General features: G+C 42.0%; 1 protein-coding gene across 5 annotated transcripts in view; it reads left to right on the top strand.

Moving 5' to 3' along the window:
* Positions 1–21,338, top strand: part of Fam135b (family with sequence similarity 135 member B) — a 322,410-nt gene that overhangs the window by 65,357 nt on the left and 235,715 nt on the right. The window contains exon 1 of one of the 5 annotated variants that reach the window (XM_010629614.2): positions 2,488–2,518. The exons of the other annotated variants lie outside the window; for them this stretch is intronic. The gene's annotated coding sequence lies outside the window, so the exon portion shown is untranslated. Of the gene's footprint in view, positions 1–2,487; positions 2,519–21,338 lie in introns of those variants that run through there. 5 annotated transcript variants of the gene reach the window in all.

Here is a 21,338-nt window from a genome sequence, read left to right as displayed (position 1 = left end):
AGGCAAAGAGGCATTGAGGATAGAAAAGAAGCATAGTTCTAATTTTTTAAAAAATTTTATTGAGTTTATTGGTACATTTTAGGGATACAGTACAGTTACATTCATTGTTGGGATCATGTACCTCTACATGGCAAGTCTTGATTCTCATTTTTTCCCCTTACCTCTGCCCTCCCCTCACCCCGTCCTCCCCTCCCCATCTACAAACACTTTATTTTCATCTTTTCATTCTCTCACATTTGTTTCTTTTCCCTTTTTGTTCTTCCCCAAAGAAGCATAGTTCTAATTTTTAAAGCTCTTCTAAGTGAATGTCTTATCTCATCACGGTGGCATCTGCGCTCTCTGTTCTGGACTGGCCAGTAATATCCCCATCTCTGCTGTCCTGCTTCTGTGCTAGTGTTCTAACCAGGCTTCATACAAAACATAATCATCAAATTGCATTTGCACACAGTCATTAACAGAAGCCATAGCTTGTGAAATTGCTGTGAAGGAAATGGAGAAGAGACTCCAAAAGCAAATTAGCATTTTGGAGAAGGAGCTGGAGGTATTCAGCTTTCTCATTTCTGTTGTCATCAACAAATTGTTGCTTTCAGTCTTCAGATGCCGAGAAGGTGCAGTTAAAATAGACTTCAATGCACAAGGCTCGCGTTCAGTCAGACACCTTCTGCATTTTCCTCTAATAGCGATGGCAGTCTCAAGGATGGCAGGGACAATACTCTAATGATAATACTAAAATCCAGTTCATGAGATCTGAGGGCCACCTGTAATGAGCCACGCAAGTTTTCTGTGGCAGGGGGCCAGGTGTGAATATGACATGGATCTGCTCTGTGTTACTCATGGACTGGAGGAAAATAAAGCACTGGCAGCAGAGTGAGTGCAGGCTCGGAGCACTGTGATTCTAGGTTAATTACATCCCTGAACACTAGGAGGCTTTCTTTGACCTCCAGCGCTCCATTGTACTCCTTTAAAACTCCCTATACTTTGCACTTGTGACACTTACCACAGTTGGAAGTTGCATTTGAGGGTACTGCATGTGTTCTTCATTAATGTAAGATCTAGGGCAGCAGATTATGATTTTTTTTATTCACCAATGAATCCCTAATATCTTACCTACTGCCTCCTGCATATTAGATCCACCAGGGCACTTTGTTGAATGCATTAGAGGAGTATAAAATCTGAGAAGACTTCCCGGAGAATAAGGTATTTGAATAAGGCTTCTGAAGGATGGATAGAAACCTGCATCCAAAACAGCGGGAACAAAATAAGTCTAAAAGTGATGTCTATTGAAAAGAGAAGTGTGTTCTCGTTAGTCCTCTGTTATGAAACTAGCAGTGTTCCCTGCTAAAGCTTGCAGATATCTGTGTCTTTTAAGGGAGTTTTTGGTGGAAAAAACCTGGCATAGTATTAAGAATTAAAAAATATTAAGAATCAGTGGGTTCTAATCCCAGTTACTGCTACTCTTTGCAGTGTGGCCTTCAGCACGTTCCTTGACCTTACTGAGCTATGGACAGCACTTCTGCAAACTGTGAATGCTCTTTGTCCTACTATCGCAACATGAAGTAACACAGGTAGTTTTGTTGATAGCTACAAGTAATGCTCTATAGATCTATGTGTTTCCAATTTTATGATTCCTCTATTCAACAAGGTATGTTATGATGTCCTAGGCATTGAAGTAGATTAATGCCACTGTTCCCCTTGCTTTGTTGTACACACACAGTCATAATAGTGTTGCAGATAGAAACATTCTCATGCCTGAATCTATCGTGCTGTGAGGTCACACTTGCAGCAACCAATGGTAAACTAAGATTGTTTTGGGTAGATCACTCGGCATTGCAGTCTGCTAGCTCTGGTTTTGAACTCCAAGTCATAAAGTCCCCAACTGTGTCTAATACTTAGCTTTAAAAATGAGACAATAATATCTCATTCTCATGGTTCCTACTAATTTGTTTCATAATTTATTAAAAATCAAGAATGCACTCAGTGTTTTAGAAATGATTGGATTACAAACTGAGGTAAGACATTTACCATAGAGCTTGACATGTGGTTGACACCCAATAATGGAAGCCTGTTATGGGGGTGCCTTGTTAGTAGAGAAGTAGACAAAACATAATGGGAATTGAAAAGAGAGAATTTTGAGAAATGTGCATGTCGCTTGGGCTTTGAGGAATGTTGTGCATGGGAAACACTGGGAAGTTAAGAATTTCAAGCAGTTGGGACAACTTGAGTCTAGATAAGATTTAGAAACAAAGTGGGTTTTGGGTGAACTGGGTCTTTATGGGGAAATACGACAGATGCAGTAAGGGATGCCATACAGAATAAATCAAAATCTGGAAAATGATGAGGAAATGACGTAGCATCTGTTTCAACACTATTTTAGGGCTTGGTTGCTATGTTGCTGAATATCTGTACGTATAGGATTAGTGGACACTGCTGACTGGACTCCCAGCTGTGGAAGGGTCGTACCTTAAGTGATAGCATTGCTGTACTCACATGTTCACGAGAACTGCCGACTTTTGACAGCGTGAGTACTCCTGTGTAATAACCACATCCACTTTGTAAAGGAAGGTCTCCTAATTCTTGTCCCGTAGGTCCAGGCTCAGAAAATTCAATTTGCATCTTTGAAATGTAGTTTCTGTTTAAAATAGGAAATCTGGAAAAACCAGCTAAAAAGGTATAGCTCAAAAATGTCAGCACAGTGGGGAAAAAAACTTTAAGAATTTTAGAAAACTCAACATTGTAAAATACAGATATATGTATATATCTTGGAGGAATTGTCCCAAAATCAAAGGTCCACTTTAACCAGCACCCTAGAATAAGAAGTAGGATACTATCCTATCCCCACCAAGTGGTATTTTTTTCTCCTCACTTGTAATACCATAGGTTAGACTTGACTGGTTTTGAAAAACTTTATACAAATGGGTGATATTGTGTGTGTTCTTTTGTGTCTGGCTTTTTTTGCTCTAATGCTGTTTTGTAATTCTTCCATATTGCCATGTATAGTTGTAACCCATTTTCTGCCTTATCATATAGGAGAGTATAAATAGGCTACCACAAATTTACCTATTATAATAAGATTTATGCAATTACCAGTATTTAAGCATTCTAGGAAAATGATAGCAACAGTCGCATGCTTATCTTTTAATGTATAAGCATACGCGCTTGTGTGGAGTATTTACTGTTGATGGCACAGGTGTATAATGGGATATGTGTATAATGATATTGGTTTTAATAAGTGCTGCCAAATAGTTTGCAAAGTAAACATAACAATTTATACTTATATCACATCCTTACCCACCCTTGTTTTGTCTACTTCTTTTAGGTTAGCCAGCCTGGTCTATATGAAGTGGTATCTTATTATGATTTTAATTTGTTTGTGCCACATCACAAATGAAGTGGAACATATTTCCAAGTAATTATTGCTTTTTGCCATCATATTCTGATGTGAAGTTTGAGGCTTAGATTTCTTGTTGCTGTACATGACGTTGTATAGGAATACTCTCCTCTTCTTGTGAACTTTAGGATGGCACAAACTGAGTCTCATTTCTTTGTGTAGTTTCAGCACCGAAGACAGCTCTGACAACTAGTTGGTGAGGATGGCTCAGGTGGAACCTCTGGGCAGGTGTACTGAATAAGAGACCCGCTATACTGGATCTGTGCTCTGCTCTTCACAGGGTGAACAAATTGAGGCTTAGCTCATGCTTCCTTGCCCATTGTGCCAAAGTCATTCTAAATAGAATACTTAATCTAGCCTATGAGCGAGGCTGGCCTAACAATATACATTCTAATACAGCCATTCTAGAAGGCACTTTTTTGAATGAGCTGCATTCTCTCTTCTCAGCTGTAGGGATACAAGAGGAAGCTCTGTATCTATTCCTTCCCACCTACATTTTAGAGTGATACCTGCCTTCTTACAATAGGCTCTCAATGTTCTTGAGTAAGTATGTGGGGCTGAGACACAGTATGTCACAGTGCATGCTTTGGGGTCGAGCCCTCCTTGTTATTTATTTTGTTTGATCTTTGGTAGGTTGCTTGTTTCCTGAGTCCTTCTCATCTGCAATAATCGAAGAGGTATAAGAATCAGGTATTTCCATGTGGGCAAAATATTGTAAAGAGTTCCTTTTGACCATAACACTCAGTCAGTGGCACATAGTGGAACTACATATTTTTGAAAGTAAATACAAGATAATGACCATTTACTGGTCTAACAGGGCTGTGGGATTCATTTGTCAGAGACATGTTTTAAAGTGAAAGAGAGGTAGGTGGAGTGAAATATGGCTAGTTCAACATTGCAGAGATTAAGTAGTCACAATGTATCATATTTGCTATAAAAAGCCACCTGAAAATATTCATAAAATTCAATGGGATGTATAGTTCAAAGACTCACATGGATTCCACTTTTAGAAAAATATCTAAAATGAGGCCATGAAAAACCTCCCCTCTTTTTAGTATTTTACTCACCAGTCAACTTATGGAGATAGTGGTTAAATATTCAGTAAGTAAAAGAACTAATGGTTTAGTGGAAAAGGGAGGAGTTTGGGGTTTGGGCATAAATAAGTTTGAATCCTAGTGTCATGATCCCGATTTGTGGATCACAGAACAAATTACCTGATCTCATTGGACCACAGTTTTCTAAAGTAAAATTGAAGAGATCACTGGGAAGTTGTATTTACTGAAATGGTGCTTAGAAATTGCTTAGACTGATGAAGCATTTGCATCATGAACGGTAGACTTGGAAATAGAAGATTCACAGTTTGTGTAGACCAGTGAAATGAAGTTTAAAAATATATTGAAAATAAATATGTCCACATACCTTTCTTCTCAAGTACAAAGTACAGCTGATGAGAACAGGACTTGAGAGTTTTTTTTTCCAGCTCATAATCTCCTGTGCATGGAAGTCTGACATACATTGATGTTTAATAACTAATTTCTGAATGAGCAAATGAGCAAGATGAAAATCTGACCCTTGTAATTTACATAGTGCAGAGAAAGAAAGATAGGAAAGACTAAAATGATAATAAAACAAGATAAAATTGAGACATTAAATTAGTTGTTCATATAACAATTTTATTCTCCCTGGATTAGAGTAGAAGGAATAAAACATGTGTCAGGCTATATCCTAAGCACACTACAAGTATTACGTGTTATAGAAGTCACTTGCCCTTAGAAGATAATTAAATTGTTATCTGTTTTTGCAAACTAAAAGTTCAAGGAGATCAGATTACCCTAGGGTCACACAATGAGTATGTGGTAGGTTTGTTTGACTAAGGTACTGGGCTCTAACCTCTCTGCTGCTCTGCTACACTGTTCTCTTGTTGTGTGTGCTGGAGGCATAGAGGAAGGACGCTCAGGTAACATGTCCTCTAGGCTGCATCTCACAAGTTTAGTGGACAGCAGCGAGCACTGAAGACTGGGCAGAAGATTGAAAACCAACCTTGACTGCACCAGAGGAAGGGAGAAGAGGCCAGGAAAATGCACTGAATCCAACTCAGAGGGCACCTTGAATGTTATGCCAGAGAACGTGAACTTTATTTAGTTTCTTAACCTGGGAAGTAACAGAAATATTTTATAAAGAGGTGATTACATGAAGTCATATTTCAGGAGAGGGGTCTATGGGAATATGAAGGATCAGAGCAAGTTAGCCTGTCACTGTCATTCATTCCTGGAGACTGGAAACTAATGGGATTTGGGACCATCACCCCTAGTTTATCCCCTCATGTTGATTAACAACCTCTCGGCCCTCTGTCTTCAACCACCTAAATCCCCACATGACTTTTGTTCATTGAGATGACTTTTGAGGAATAAAAGGAGTGTGGCATGGACTCACTGGGCCTGAGTTCCCACTTTCTCTTTGCTGCTACTTTGTGGTGTGTAGGGCTCTCTCTTTTCCTCCCTGGCTCCTCAGTTTTAAGCTTTAAATTGAGAGAGCTGGCCCACAAGTTCCCTCCTGGGCAGAGATTCTATGATTAAATGCTCCGTCATGGTCACCACACATAGCTAACTTTGGATCAGTGAGAACATGTTGGAAAGCCAGGGTCAGTTGCCCGTGTGGGAGAGGCGCTGTCCCTTGCTAGACACCTGTGCTGGGCCAGATACTGTGTAAGGTCTTTCCCTTGCGATGACTTAGCACAGCAACTCAAATGTACAAAAGTGTTTTTCTGTTGGTGAATCTCATTTCTAACACCCAGGCTGTACATAAAAACAACAACAAAATTCAGATTTTCTCATTTTTCTGCAAGGTTGAACCTAAATTCTCAGGTTTGTGAAGATCCACAGGGTGAAGATAAAGACTCAAAAATGTGTGTGTGTGTGCGTGTGTGCACGCATGCACATGCAAGTGTGTAGCCTTTATCAGTATCTGACCTCATCATCTTTGCACATTATATCTTCCATTGGATTTTCATTCATCATTTACTTGTCTTTTCTCCCAAGATTTCCATTTCTGGCTCCCCGAGGTCTTCCATTTCCTTTGATAGGAAACAAGTTGGTACCTGGGAAACAGATCTTCCGTGTTCTCAAACTTGACCCAAAGATGCCGCAGATACTCTCTGCACAGTGTTACTCTGAATTCTCTCATCTTTGTGTATAATAAGCATGCTCAACCAAGTCTCAGAGTATGAGAGGAGGGCAGACCTCTTACAAGAAAACACATCAGAGTTATGGCCATCTTCTCTTTTTTGCAACTCTCTCAAATTGCCCCAGAACAAACAAAATTCACTTTTTTTCTAGGCTTAGAAAAGGAAATAGATTGATCACTAAATAATATAAAGTTATCATTCACACTCGAATTATTGGACTTTTGAGACTCCTAATTATTCACCCTTAAATTTCAATATTTTGCTGGGCATTGTGGTGCATGCCTGTAATCCCAGCACTTGGGAGGCTGAGGCAGGAGGATGGCTGTGAATTTGAGACCAGCCTGGACTACATAGTGAGTTCCAGGTCAGTCTCAATTACATAGTGAGACCCTGTCTCAAAAGAGCAAAAAAAAAAAAAAATTTCAATATTTCCATCAAATTCAAAACTATTTTGAAGCTTAAAACGAAGAAACAACTTCTTTCTTTTCATGTCTGTAATGCTAATGTGCCACCCCTCATGGGGTGTGGGGAAACACAAAATGCCTGATTGCCCCAAGTGGACTGAACAGTAGCTTATGGACAACAGTCTGCATTGGCAGAAATGTCCGTTCTTCCCACAGAGTTTTCTTCAGAGATATTCCTTCCTGTCATTTTTACTGCCTTTGTGGAAGTCGTGCAGACCTAGTATAGTTTCAGTCTTACACACAGGAAAATGGACTTTTTAGGTTAAGTGTCTTATCACAGGGCACTTATCTTAGGAAAGCTAACATCAAAAATCCACTGGTAGGGCCAGAGATTTAGCTCAGTTGCTCTGCCACTTGCCTCAAAAGCGTAAGGTCCTGAGTTTGATCCCCAGTACACACACACACACACACACACACACACGCACAAATCCACTCGGTTATTCCAGCTGAAATGAAATAAATTGACTCAGATGGTGATATTCTTCCAATATTTGGGGTGTGTGTGTGTGTGTGTGTGTGTGTATGTACAGGGGGACTTAAGTGTAATACCTTATTAAATTATCACAGTTATTTGGTTTCTTTATAGTTATTGACATTTCCATATATTTCTCAAGCTGTAGAACATTGGCTACTTCATGCTTTTGCTTTTGAAGATAAAGTCAACTTGATAAGCCGGGTTGCTGGAGTAGCCACAGTGAGGGTAGGTGAGAACTCTGGTCACTTGACCTCTCCAGGTTTGTTCTATGTGCGTCTCACAAGTTTGTCATCTCCTTGTCATCTTACAAGCTCCCTAGGGTACAGTGGGTTGGGTCGATTGCCATCTGCGTGGTGCCAATAATGTCAAATTGATGGCTGAGTATGGGTCTAACTGACTTGGTGCAGGTGTCTCCCACAGGCCACATCTCTTTAATGTTTGTGATGCTGTCAAAAGTACAATAGAGGAATGCAAGAGTATGGCATTTGTCTCAAGATGTCAGTTTCAGGTGGTGAGAAAGGGGAAATCACTTCTCCATTGTTCCTTTCTGCCTTTGGTCAAACATTCTATCACAGCAAGTTTACTTCCCTGCAAAATGGATATGCATGATAGTTCAAGGCAGGTGTGAGGAGAGAGGTGTGGGGTAAGGAGGACGCAAGGTACCATCACAATCTACTTGCATACTGGAGCCCAGGGACAACTGGTCACTTGGGAGGTGATTGGTCAAAATCATGAGAGGCCACAGAGGTGTGAAGTAGTGCCTAGGAAGGCTCTGATGTACACTGTATTATTATCCCTGCAGTGTGTAACAATTTGCCCCAAAGGGTAACAACTTAAAACAGCACACATTATCTTACGATGCTTATGGTCAAGGATCTAAGTGTGGCTTAGCTGGCTGATCGGGCCCAATTCTCCCTCTGGGCTGAAGTTAAGATGTGGCAGTCTTCTTAAGAAACAGCCACTTTTAAGTTCATCAAATGAGTGTTGGCGGGATTCAGTTACTGCAGGCTGTTGGCTGAAAGCATCTTCAGTTCTGTTCTTTGGCGCATCTCACAGCATGGCATGTGGCTTTTATCAGAGGTAGCAAGAGACAGCAAGTGAGGCAGAAGCCAGAATCCTTGTGACCTTGGGAAGGCATTGCATAGAGGCAGGGATTGCATAGAGAGGGAGTTGGCTTTCTTGGGGCCATCTCAACGTCAGTCTATACATACTCTTTAGTGCATACAATCAATACTCGTGCAAGTCCCGTACCATGATCTGCTTATGCCGCCGAGGAAAGTAACTCAGTCTTAGCACCCGCCCTCATAACAGTAGTTAAGCCCCACTGAATGAGATAACATGGGTAATGTTATGTTCAACTGTGAAGGACAGTCTGCAGGACAGCTTGTGGTTTGGGCCCTGCGAATGAACTTTTGGGTTTAAGTCCCAGCTCTGTGCCCTTGAGAAATGGAAATAAATTCTCCTGCTTCTGTTTCTTCCTTTGAAATGGAACTGTAACATTACCAATCTCATAGTACTATTTTGAAAGTTAATTAACTAAATATATGAAAAGTACTCAAAACAGCGCAAGATTAGCTGTAATTTTCTCTGTATATGTTCTCAGGCTTTCTCAACCTTGACACTGCTGCTAAGAGAGGGACTGTCCTGAGCACTTTTTTGTCCTTATCCACTTTTTTGGCTTCTGCCTAATAAATGCCAGCAAAATACCCCTTCAAGGTCAAGCACCTCTGCCATATACCACTTCAAAGCTCAGGAGATTTTGTTCAATGAGTCATCAAGATGATGCTGAGGTATGTCTTTCGGGAAGAGGAGTGAGCAAGGAAAGATCCAGAACAACATGTAGCATGTGGCAAGCTTTCAGGGCTACTGTTTGGGTCATAAGATTATTTCCATCCTGGATCTCCCTTGGCTTTGGGAACTCAGTTTAACCATCTCCCTCAGTTCACTCATCTGTAGGGCAAAAATAAAATTCCATCCCGTGCACTGTCAAAAGATTTAAATCGAATGATCCCTATGCATAAGTGTGAACCACCTTTATTTTTTTTACCAGCAGACTGTTGATTGTACAAAAAGCTCTGTATTTCTTGGGTCAATGTTTGATGATCCACTTGAATTAGCCTTGCAAAGAAAGTTGACTCCAATCCCATGAGTGGCTCTCCCTGGTGGGAGTTACCTTCAAGGTTAGTTCTGCCAAGTGGATCTTGGGAGTGGAGGATGGCAGGGCCTCTACTGGAGATGGAGGGTGGCAGGAACTCCCATATCTGGAGGCCAAGAGGTCTAAGATCCAGGTGTGGGCAGATTTGGTGTCTGGAGAGGATCCACTTAGTTTGCAGATAGATGGTCCACTTCCAGCTGAATCTTCACACAGGAGAGAGGTCAGTACTCACATCTCTTCTCATAGGGGTGCTATTCTAGCTTATGAATGCTTTCACCTCATGACTTAATCACCCCACCCCAATGGCTGAACCTCTAAATTCTATCATATCAGGGATTAGAACTTCATCATATGAATTTGGAGGGAACAAACATTCAGTCCATAACCGTTGTTCCCCACTACATTCAGTCTAATTTTCATTCATTTTTGCATTGGAGTAGAACCTCAGAGGCTGAGAGCAGCAACTCAGGGGACAGAACACCATGGTGAGCCCTGGCATTGTCCTTTCCTCAAGGGCAAGTGGCTGACTTTCCATGTGCATAGATTTCCTCATCTTCAGCAAGGAATTGGAAGGGAACTGTTGAGCACAATCCAGTCCATGGTGTGAATATTGCTTGTCATTATTATTTGAAGATGTGTTTTCTGATTCCTGTAAAAAAATGAGAAAATCCCTTATCAGTAAGTTCTCTGACTTAATAGTACCTACTGCAATACTGGAAATACCTCAGTGTTTGTAGAGAAGAAGGCTTTAGTCTATCAGAGAAGATAGCATTCCAGGTGCTTCTGAGTTTGCAGGTATCTAAGTCTCCAGTGAATGAAGAGTTGACCCTTAGCTGTTCTTTCTCCTTGTTTCTCTGTGCAAGAGTCCTAGTGCCTACAGCACATCTATGCTAAACTCCCCCCTCTCTCTCTCCTGCACACACACACACACACACACACACACCAGGGGCAGGAGCACAGTCACCAATCAGTAAATCAGGGTGGGCTACAAACACCTTTGGGGAGCACAGCTCCAGGTGAGCCAAGTCTCAATTTCCCATTTGCTGACTTCCTATACAGACCCACTGAAGCCAGCAATTTTCAGAAATGACAGGATGAGCTTGCTAATCATAGCTTTCCCCTAAACTGGATTATCTAGGAGTGATGTTTCTTGCCCATCAGACACATTCCTCACCTGATTTTGGAGAAAGGAAATGGAATTGGTTGCACTCTCTGTAGGAAAATATTACATTAAACAGTAAGACTCATCCTTTGCTGGAAGGTCTCATTGCTGTGTCTGCTGATGTTAAAGGCCATTTTTCTTGCTTTGGTTGAAGGTTAGGAAAATAGATGTGCAAGGTCCCTGGGCCTGATATTTGGCTGAGAGCCTGGGTGGGGGAAATAAATGCGTTCATTTCAAGCTTGTGTATGTCACTCAGTCAGGGAGAAGAGCAGCATGAGTGCCCGTGCCTCCTATGTGCTTGCTTGTGGTTCGCATAGCTACACCACTGCCATTCTCAGTCAGGTGGTTGGGGTAGCTAAAGAGAAAATCAAGGCTCGGAATGGTGCAGTGAGTGACTCACGTTGTGGAGCTGGCAGTTCAGCTTTTTTTTCCATGAGAGTAGCATGGACTATGAGGACAGGAGGTAGCTGAATTTATATCACATGATATAAATTCCATTATCAGGGAAGGGGCTGCCAGTTCTGGAGGCCAAGCAGCCTAAGATCCAGGTATGGGCATATTTGGTGTCTGGAAAGGACCCACTTAGTTTGCAGATGGTCCACTTCCTGCTGAATCTTCACATGGTGAGGGATACATTCTGTTCCAGAGATTCCTGGAGTGTCATAAAGGGAACCATCCTATCAAAGGCTCCGAGAAGGCCCACAACCTAGACATATCCTTAACCTAACATATCCCAGGCTTGGTTGAGTATGGAAGCGTTTTTATAACACATGATATTTTATATAAATACATACCTAGATTTACAATTTTGCAGGCAGCCACGTGGAGGACCCCAATTGGCTGTGCTTTTGAACTCAGAATGCTTTGTGAATTTTCAAGTTGCTCCTTAAACCCTGTGAGGTTCTATCAGAATTCTTGAAATGATTGATGGTTCAGTTTCTGAGAAGTCACCAAACTTTAAGAAATAAACTAAAAATGGTCTTTCAGTGCTGCCAATGCTAATTCTAAGATAATACTTCTCATACATTCCAGCTTTTTGGAGCATGAACATATGTACATATGAACATATGCATCTGGGCTTTTATAGTATGAGAATAGAGGTGGATTAAATCGGGAATAGGTCACATCCCTAAGCATGGAAGGATGGAAGGGGGCTGTGGGCAGCCCAAGAAGAAACAAGCTGTAGGTAGCCTTGAGAGGTGATAAATTCCCAGTTCTGGATGGGCAATGTGGGTACGGGAAGTAGAGGGGATCCCAAAGCTGGCATCCCTCGAGGGTGATTTAGAGAGTAGGAGTCTGATCTACTTCTCTCTGCCTCATCTCTCCCTACCTCCTCTTCTCCCTCTTTCCTTCTCCCTCTTCCTTTCTTTGATGATGGTGGTGGTAGTGGGGTTAGACTGAGGTGAACTGAAGAGACCCTGGGGCATATGCCTGTAGCAAAAGCCAGATTCAAGTCCAGCACCCAGTGTCTACTCCCTGAACTGATCCTGGGCACTGCCTCCTAGTTCAGCCATTCCAGAGGGGCTATGTGGTACCAGGCTCTGGAAAAGTGGCAGCTATTTGTTTTATATCTTCTAGTGTTGGACACTCGTCTTCCCCATCTTGTTTTCTTAGTCCATTTTAGGCAACTATAACTGAATAATAGAGGCTGCATAACTTATGAACTATAGATAGTATAAACTATTCGTCTCATGGCTCTGGAACTGTGAATATCCAATATCCAGGCACTGGCCCCATTTGGGTGTCATCTTTCTGTGCTGTAGTAAAGCGGGGAGCATACAAGCTTGGTTCTCTCTTTCTCTTGTTATACATCCACTGTTCCGAACATAGGGCTTCTTTCTGGTCATATCTAAGCGTACTTACATCTCAAAGGCTATGCGTGAATTTGGAGATTAAGTTTCCAGCATGAGAAATTTAAGGGGACACATTGAAACCATGGCATTGTCTGAGCTGGCAGACTGAAGGGCTTCAGTGTAAGATCAGCTCAATTAGGATCTCAGGCAGAATCACAGCCAAACATCTCTTGCTTCCAGCAGCCCCATAGTCCAGGTTCTAGAGAGACTCAGCACAGGGAACTCCTTTCCCCAGGCATCCATCAGTTATCTGATATTTTTGGATCTTCACATAGTGCCAAGATCTCTGCAGGGGATCTGGAGAGTAAATATGAATGAAAACTAGTAAGCAAGGAATTATCTCTGCCCTGGGTCAGCTCTAGCAATGTACATTGGCATCAGAGGAGCATAAAGTGTGTGCTAATCAAAGGATAATTTGCCCTTTGAGGGACAAAAGTATGTGATCTGCTAGGAAAATTCAGGAAGAGGTGATATATATTGGTTTTTCCTATTTCTGACATTTCCAGATGTGTACACTTGCATGTAAGGCCAGGTAAGTTCAAGGATTCTTTTTGTAAGTAATGGAAATTTTGTACTCCTGCATAATATGATTTGAAGTTAGGGGTGGGTGGGCCTGGCAGGAATATTTTGGCCACGAACTTAGACATGAATATAAAGAGTCTGTGTCAATCTTGTGCAGTATTTTCAGCCTGGGAAGTTAATAGATAATGACAGTAGCTCTTCCTTTCATTCAGTAAGTATTCTCTGGAGACCTGGGTTGTCTGATATTGCTGTGGGCACTGTTAACACAAGTAAAATCATTTACTTAGGTGTTCCCTAAAGGGCTCTGAGAGGGACCCTCCCCTATGAATATGACCCACAGGAGGGGCTTCATTTGTTGACAGTGGGTGGTAGAACCTCGAGTCTCACCCTTTGGGCTTCCCCATGCTCCCTCAGCACATCCACTCAGAGCCTCTGCTCTGTCCTGGGGCTGAAGGAAAGCACCCAAAGTCTACTCATTCTGAGTGGAATTGTTGGTAGTGCACACAGCTCAGCCTCCTTTCTGCATGGGCTGGGTTTCTCCTCCCAGCTGAAATGGTCTGTCATAGCCTGCATTGCCTGGCTTAAGAGTAGGTAGACCATAGGGCTTATCGTACCGTCTTGGAGAGGGTACCAAGATGCCTTCAACAGTAGATGGGGATGCAATTCACAACTTGGATGGGACGTTAGACCTTGACTGACACTATCCCAGAAAAATAAGGACATGGAGATCAATTCAAGTGATGCTACACAGCAAGAGCTCTAAACTGATAATTTAAAAAACCAAGATTATTGCTGTCTCTTTCGTTATTATTTTATTAGTGAGATATTGAGTGGAAGGCTAAATCTGCAGGAGGAAGGTGTCACGTTGGGTGAGTCTTGTCCCTTGGTGTCTAGATTGAAGGCTACCTGGCAAGACATATGCTATTCTCTCAGTCAATCTTTGAGCAAGAATCCATCAAAGAATGCATCAGATCTCATATGAGAGGAAACAGATTCCATTCAGGTATCTACCCAGGAAGGTCTGGGAGTTAAACACACAGCAAAGACAAGGCATGTGATCACCTTGAGTAGTCTCACCTTGGCCATCTCAGTGGCTCCCACAAAAACATCCTTTCATCTCAAAGTCAAACCATGACCTGCACATGCTGCCTTGAAAATAATGGATGACCTTTACTTTGGGGACTGAGCTTCACCCACTTTTTGTTTCTTATACCACTTTCTCCCCACCCACAAAAGCATCCGACTGTATCAAATTACCTGCACATGCTGCCTTGAAAATAATGGATGACCTTTACTTTGGGGACTGAGCTTCACCCACTCTTTGTTTCTTATACCACTTTCTCCCCACCCACAAAAGCATCCGACTGTATCAAATCTCTAAATCAAATCTTCGCTGCATACTTTAGACTGAGTATGAAAGTTGGTGAGAAGATGCTCTCTCACGGGTCCCCTAATGTGGCTGATTTATGACACTTGTGGCTCAGCCTCCCATCTACTGAGCACCTGTGCCCAGTGTCCTAAGGCTGCAAGGGTGGAGAAGGAAGGCAATAAGGCTTTTACTTGGAAATTGTGCAGATTTAATATGAAATCATCCAGCCATAGAAAGTTTGCTATTTTTTGCAACACCCCTTTGAGTACAGATTCACTCATATACCCTGGAAAATTCACTCAGCACCTCCTCTTTCCTCTGGGCCCATTTGCCTGTGTGGTTGGAAGGAGGCTAACTGCTATACAATTTTCACTAGATCATGACAGTCCTGGGCTCTGACTGGTGCTGGGTGGGGCAGCACTTCCGCTTTACAGAAGATATGTAGCAACTTACACAAGGTCTCACAGTTATTGAATATCAGAGTGTGTTTATAAAACCATGACCCATTTGTATAGTTTGAAGCCAAGCAAGAGAAGCCAAGAGATAATCATATCCAGGAGATCTCCCATAGCTCTGGCCAGGATGTGGGCAGGCTTGGGAGGCAGTTTTATACCTTCTTAGGCTGGAAGGATAGAGCCAGTATCCAGAAGACCCCAGAACTGAGTGATGCCCCAGTCAGTTCTGCAGGGTGAGAGAGGAATATGTGGGTGGGAGACATGAGTTCTAGCTTCACACCTTTGGGGCTACGTCTCTGAGAAGGATGATCAATCAATGAATCTGAGTGGAGGATAGGCGGGTGGCCTTGAAATGAAAGCCCACACTGACATAGACATGACATGAATGACGATAAGTAATTATTTGGGGGATCAATAACAATTTAATTATTTTCACTGAGCTATTGGATACATGTATACAAGCATGCATATTATTAGAGAATGTTTTTAACTGAGATAAAATTCATTTAACAAACTTAAACATTTAAAAATATTTGATGGCAGCGTTATCCAGACATCTTCTCTAACTAGTTCTCCAACATTTTCATCACCCTAAATGAGAATTCATACCCATGAAATAGTCACCTCCCTGCTCCATAGTCTCAGATGCCACACTTGTGTTTTCTGCATGAGTCAGCTCATTCTGAGTATTTCATACAAATAGGATCATACAGTATGTGATGGTTTGTTTCTGGCCTTTTTCACCTGGCATGGTGTTCCTGAGACTCCTCCGTGTGTGTTGGTTTTGTACTATGGTGGTCTGGTGCTAGAGTTCTGTAAGACATTCTTCTGCCATAAAGGCATCCCCATATGGAATCACAGACATGTGTGGAATCTGAAAGTTGTAACCCATGTCTGAGCTAGGGATTTTGCATATTATTTTAACCATCACTTACATGAAGAACGTGACTGCTATTTACAAATAATGAAAATGAAGGGCCGTGAAGTTAGGTAATTTGCTCAGTATCATATCTTTGTTAAGCAACAGGGAGGTGGTTAATATCACTCCTGAGAAATATGGAATTTTTCTCCTTTCTTGCTCCCACCAAGTGTAGATTGTGAATGCCCAGGGCCAAACAGTATTTGGCACATGCCATGTACCCAATCCATATTTCCCACTTGAGACACTTGTGCCCAAGGAGAGTCACCTGGGACATAGGTCAAATTCCTCTCATACCTGCTGTGCTTGAAACCCTATAATTACTAAGATTGAGGCTCTGAGAAACAAGGTAATGAAACAATGGTAATGAAACACGGTAATGAGGAACAAGGTCACTCAGGTGGTCAGGAGCAGAGTGTGAATGTAAACTATGTACATCTCACCCTGAGTTTCCCCTGTGCAGGGCTCCTTTGGTTCTGTAAAGTGCTCTGTTGGCTAATAGAGAAAATGTGCAATGGAATTGAGAAGACCTTCAGATAACCAGGGAGATGTACCTGTGAGCCCTGCATCTGCTATTTTGGGCTGGCAGATCTGCCAGGAATTCCTCAGAGGACCCAGAGACTGTAAAAAGAGCAAGATAATAACTGTGTTGTGCAGGCAAGTTTATGGTATAAGTGGAGACATTTAGATATAATTAATATAACTGCAGTCTCATTAGATAAGTAGCACTAGGGACTCAGGATCTGTTTCCCTTGTCGGCAAAGGCATTAACTCATTACATTAGCAACATCCCACGGGGCCAGTTAGAGGTGAGTTCAAAAGGGCAGCCCATGGAGCACAGAGAAGGGCAAACAGTGGAGGGTGTGGATGTCAAGAGAGGGGACACTTAGGGCACTTAGTGATCTGATTGGGCCCATCAAGTGATTTACCTGAAATGGTCATGTGCATTCCCTCCTTTTCTCTCCTGAATATTTCAGGATTTTTCCTGAGGTACCTGCCTTCTTGCATGTGTACAGGTAGTGGCCTAACTCCACTCTACTGCCTTCATGAACAGCTTGCTGCATAGAAGTGAGTGGATCTGCCTGCTCAAGTCAGTAGCATTGGGTCCTGGAACGTCACAACCAGCTGAACCTGTTTGATCAGGAAACCAGAAACAGTGAGCCTCACAGGTCTTCCATGGATAGAGTGAGACCCCGTATAAAGGGCCTAGAATATGGGAGATGCATTTTGTCCATAGAATTAAGATATTCATCTGCCTCCACCAAGCAAGAAATCCACAGATACAATAAGTGGCCCTTCATACATGAGAGACCTTCACACCTGCACAAGAGGAAGCAGTAGATTGCACAACATCGCTGAGGTCTGAAATCACGCATCGGTCCAGATTACATCTCAGTTCTGGCTCCAGCTCTATTCTCCAATGACAGTTACATTACTTAGCGTCCTGGAGCCTTTTTTCTCATTTCAAAACAGGGATAATAATAGTAATGACTGGATCCAGAATTCATGGGGGATTGAGTAAGGTGATATGTGGTAAGGAAAGAAGCCTGATTCCTAGGAGAACAGCTTGAGTCAATATCACCTCATGATTGTCTGCATTACAGATCTGGATCTCGTGATCCACGGGAAAAACACACTCCACAGTCAGATGTAATTGAGATCGCAGATATTTTTCAGGGTTATTACTTTTCTTTCTAGTAATTGATATTAGGAGATGTCTGCCTGTTAATGAGATATCTGTCTGGGAAGTAGTTTGGGCAGACCCTATTTTGCAAAGGACACATTTCCTGGAGCTCAGGGTCAGGTCTTAGATAAGACAGAAATTGCCTGGCCCATCTTGTGAGCCCTGGTGTCTTATTTTTCTCACACATGTGACCTGCTTGGCTCCAGTCTAGGCCGCCTTTCCACCTCATGCAGGAGCTGAGTGCACAGTCTGCTCACAGAAGGCCTGGGTTCCAGATATAGGGGAGGTAAATCCTTGATTGGAATTCTTATCCTCATACCATTTCCTCTATCCATCCAATATCCAACACTCATCATCCACCCACCCATCCATCTATTCCATAAGAGTTTGGTGTATGATGTGGCTAACATTCCTCTGCTGCTCCCTAAGATAGCAGAATCTAACAGGGACACAAGAGATGATGCAAAGAATAAAGGACGGGATAGTGACAGGGAGAGGTGTTAGATATGAGCTCAGTATGGCTGGCAAAGCAATCTACCCAAAGTTTCCACCTTATAACCTCTGAGGTTATACTCTGTTCAGAATTACTGAAACCTCAGTACCAGTTTCAGTCCCAGGGAGCTTTAATGCTAATACTCCTGCCTTGAGGCCTATAACATGAGCTTCAGGAAGTTCACTAGACACAGGAAGGACCCCACACTTCTCATGGCACATAGCATACTCTTAAAATGTACTTTTGGGATTAAAATTGTGTCCCCTCTTAGAAGATGCCACCAAATATTACCCTAATAGCATCCCTGGAAATATTGGTAAGATCTTCAGTTAACTTTGTATAGCTTCGATCCCCAGACTTATTTGACCATACGCTTTTTTCTGAGATACACCTATGAAGGAATGTTCTCTGAACCCAGGACTCTGGTGGTCCTGGGTAATCCCATGCCCAGTCCAGATGACAGATGATGACCTAGAAGTTCAGAAGATGTTAAATTACCTGGCCACAGTCACAAAGTTGAAAAGTGGAGGGGATTCACACTCAGGACTAATTTCAAGCATTCATTTTTCATTTTTACTTTGACTCATGGAGACCCCAACAAAGTAGCAATGCTCTGTGCCTTGAAAGAGGCAAGAATGGGGGAGTGGGTAGGATGATTGGGAATGTTAATGGTGACCTCACATTTCAGAAACCATTCCACTGGGTTTTGAGTGTATGCAGTAAAGTCAGGACTTATTCACCTCTTGCTTTAAAATGCCTTCCCCTCCATATTCCCCTTCAACTTCCAGCTTCATTCACACTTTTGTATGAATTACTCTAATTTGCTAATGTCTTCACAGATAGCAATGTGTCACATAGTCTTCTGCCCTGTAGAGTTTCTTGAAGTAGGCCTGTAAATACTAGGGTAGAGTAGAGATTAGATTTGGATGGGGGAAGAGCTCCTGGGCCAGGGGCCAGAAGATGCAAAGGCAGCTTGCAAAGGCAGTTGTAAAAATTGGAAAGGCAAATGTTTATTCAAATGGGATGGTAAAATTATAAACCTTATTTGGATGTGTGACATTCAACATGCAAGGTGTTTACCTTCTGTGTTTCAGTTCCATTCTATTTGTGAAGGAGTATTAAGTCCCACTGACTTAGTAGACAGTAGTCCCTGCGGGGTTAAGAGCCAAGAGTGACACAGTTGAGATTTAAACTCCCCCAGGGCAGTGCTTTCCTGGGGATTTCAGGGTTAGTGATATAGAACTGGGCATCCCTGGTTCTAGCTTTGCTTTTGTCTTAGCTGTGTGACCCTCAGGGAAGTTGCTTAACCTGTTTGTGCTTTGTGTATTAAATGAGAATGACAACAATAGTGAAATAGTTAATTCCATACAAACCCTGTAAACCTGAGCTTATTGCTTCATTAAGTTGAAGAATGAAATCACGGACAAAAGAAAGAAGTTAAGAGAGTGTTCACTAGCAATAAGGAGAGGAGAAATAGCTCCTGGATTTCCAGGAGGGATCCACAGTGGATCACCACGTGGCCCCTCAGACCAGAACTTCCTCTAGATAAGCAGAGAAGAGGAATTGCTTAGCTGTTTAGTGGGCACCTATTGCAGGCTGCTCTATGGGTATAAAATGACCATTTGGAACACATAGAGTTTAAAGAAAATGGACATTTTATTTTGAGTTTTAAGTTCCTTGAAACTCTGGAAGTTAGTGGAGAAGGGCTGCTGCATTTCATGTTGCCTGAGAAAGTCCGTCCTTGGTTTAAAGTCCTATTTCATTACCTATTCTTATTTTAATTCTTATTAATGTATCTGATCACCTAACTTTATCTCAGGCCTCAGGCTGCTATTCATATGCTAATTAAACTATTTATTAAACTATCACCTAGTACCTGCTATACTGTGTTCTTAGGAGAGATAAAGTAATCATACAAAAATGTTAGACTAGGCCTGACCTGGAGGTTGTGCTCAGTAGACACAAGGGTTGGGGTGACTACCATACATCCAGAATGACCAAGAGAACTTTGACTGAGGCTTGAGGTAGTGAAAAGATTAAGGATCTTCCAGCTTGACTTCAAAGGGCCACTGATATAGGAGTTCATGTCCAGGGAAAGAGATTGGGGAGGCTGCTGGTGGGTGAGAGGTGTTAGGAGGTCAAGGTGGGGCAATGGAGGTGTGTATTGTGACTTGACTCAGGTGTTATGGGGACTCTAAGATCTTTCCAATGCTTGCAGATAAAAGAGGCTGATAGTAGAGTTGAGAGGAGGGACTGGGAATTTGGTGCTGCAAGGGCTGAGGGGAAGCCAGGCCTGCGGGATTTTGAGCTCCAAGTCCTCATCTGTACAAAGAGAACATGGTGCTTACAGGCAGCAGTGCATTCAGTGGCAAAGAAGAAACAGAGATGGACTTGATGTACTAGCATTTCACCAATCCCTGTGGATCTGAGTCCAGAAACAAGGAGCCCCAAAACTGTCTAATTTCTTCTTTAATTTCTGCTGTGACCCATTGGTTGTTCAGGAGAGTGTTATTCAATTTCCATGTGTTTGTGAAATTCTTATGGTTTCTTATGCTATTGATCTCCAGTTTAATTGCACTATGGTCTGATAATATATATGGGCTAATTTAAATTCCTTTGCATTTACTTAAACATGTTCTATGAGCTAGCAGATGGTCTACTTTGGAAAATGACCCATGTGTAGCCAAAATGAACTTGTATTCTGATTTTGTGGAGTGGAACACAATTTAATGACAATGCCAGTACAATATTCAGGAATCTGTGGGATACATTGAAAATAGTTTTATGTGGGAAATTCATAGCAGTGAATGCCCACAGTAGGAAAACAGAGCAAGCTCAAATAAACAACCTGACAGTGAATCATACGTTCCTAGAAAAAGAAGAGCAAAAATCAGGAACAAGACAAGGATGTCTACTATCACCATTCCTGTTCAATATAGTTTTGGAAACATTAGCTACAGCAATTAGACAAGAAAAAAGTAAAAGCAATAAAGATATGAAAGCAGAAGTGAAACTGTCATTATTTGCTGATGATATGATAATCTACAAAGAACACCCAAAAAACTGCCAAAAGACTTCTAGACTTATTTGACAGATTTACTAAAGTAGTTGGATACATGGTAAATACTCAAAAATCAATAACATTCTTGTACACAATTAACAGACTCACTGAGAGTGTAATTTGGGAAACAACCCCTTTCATAATAGCATCCCCC

This window comes from Fukomys damarensis, unplaced genomic scaffold (genome assembly GCF_012274545.1).
Source record: "Fukomys damarensis isolate Sample0158 unplaced genomic scaffold, DMR_v1.0_HiC HiC_scaffold_5, whole genome shotgun sequence".
In the NCBI taxonomy this organism is placed as follows: domain Eukaryota; kingdom Metazoa; phylum Chordata; class Mammalia; order Rodentia; family Bathyergidae; genus Fukomys; species Fukomys damarensis.
The sequence above is the reverse complement of the archived record's forward strand: the minus strand, read 5'-3'. Positions and strand labels throughout refer to the sequence as shown.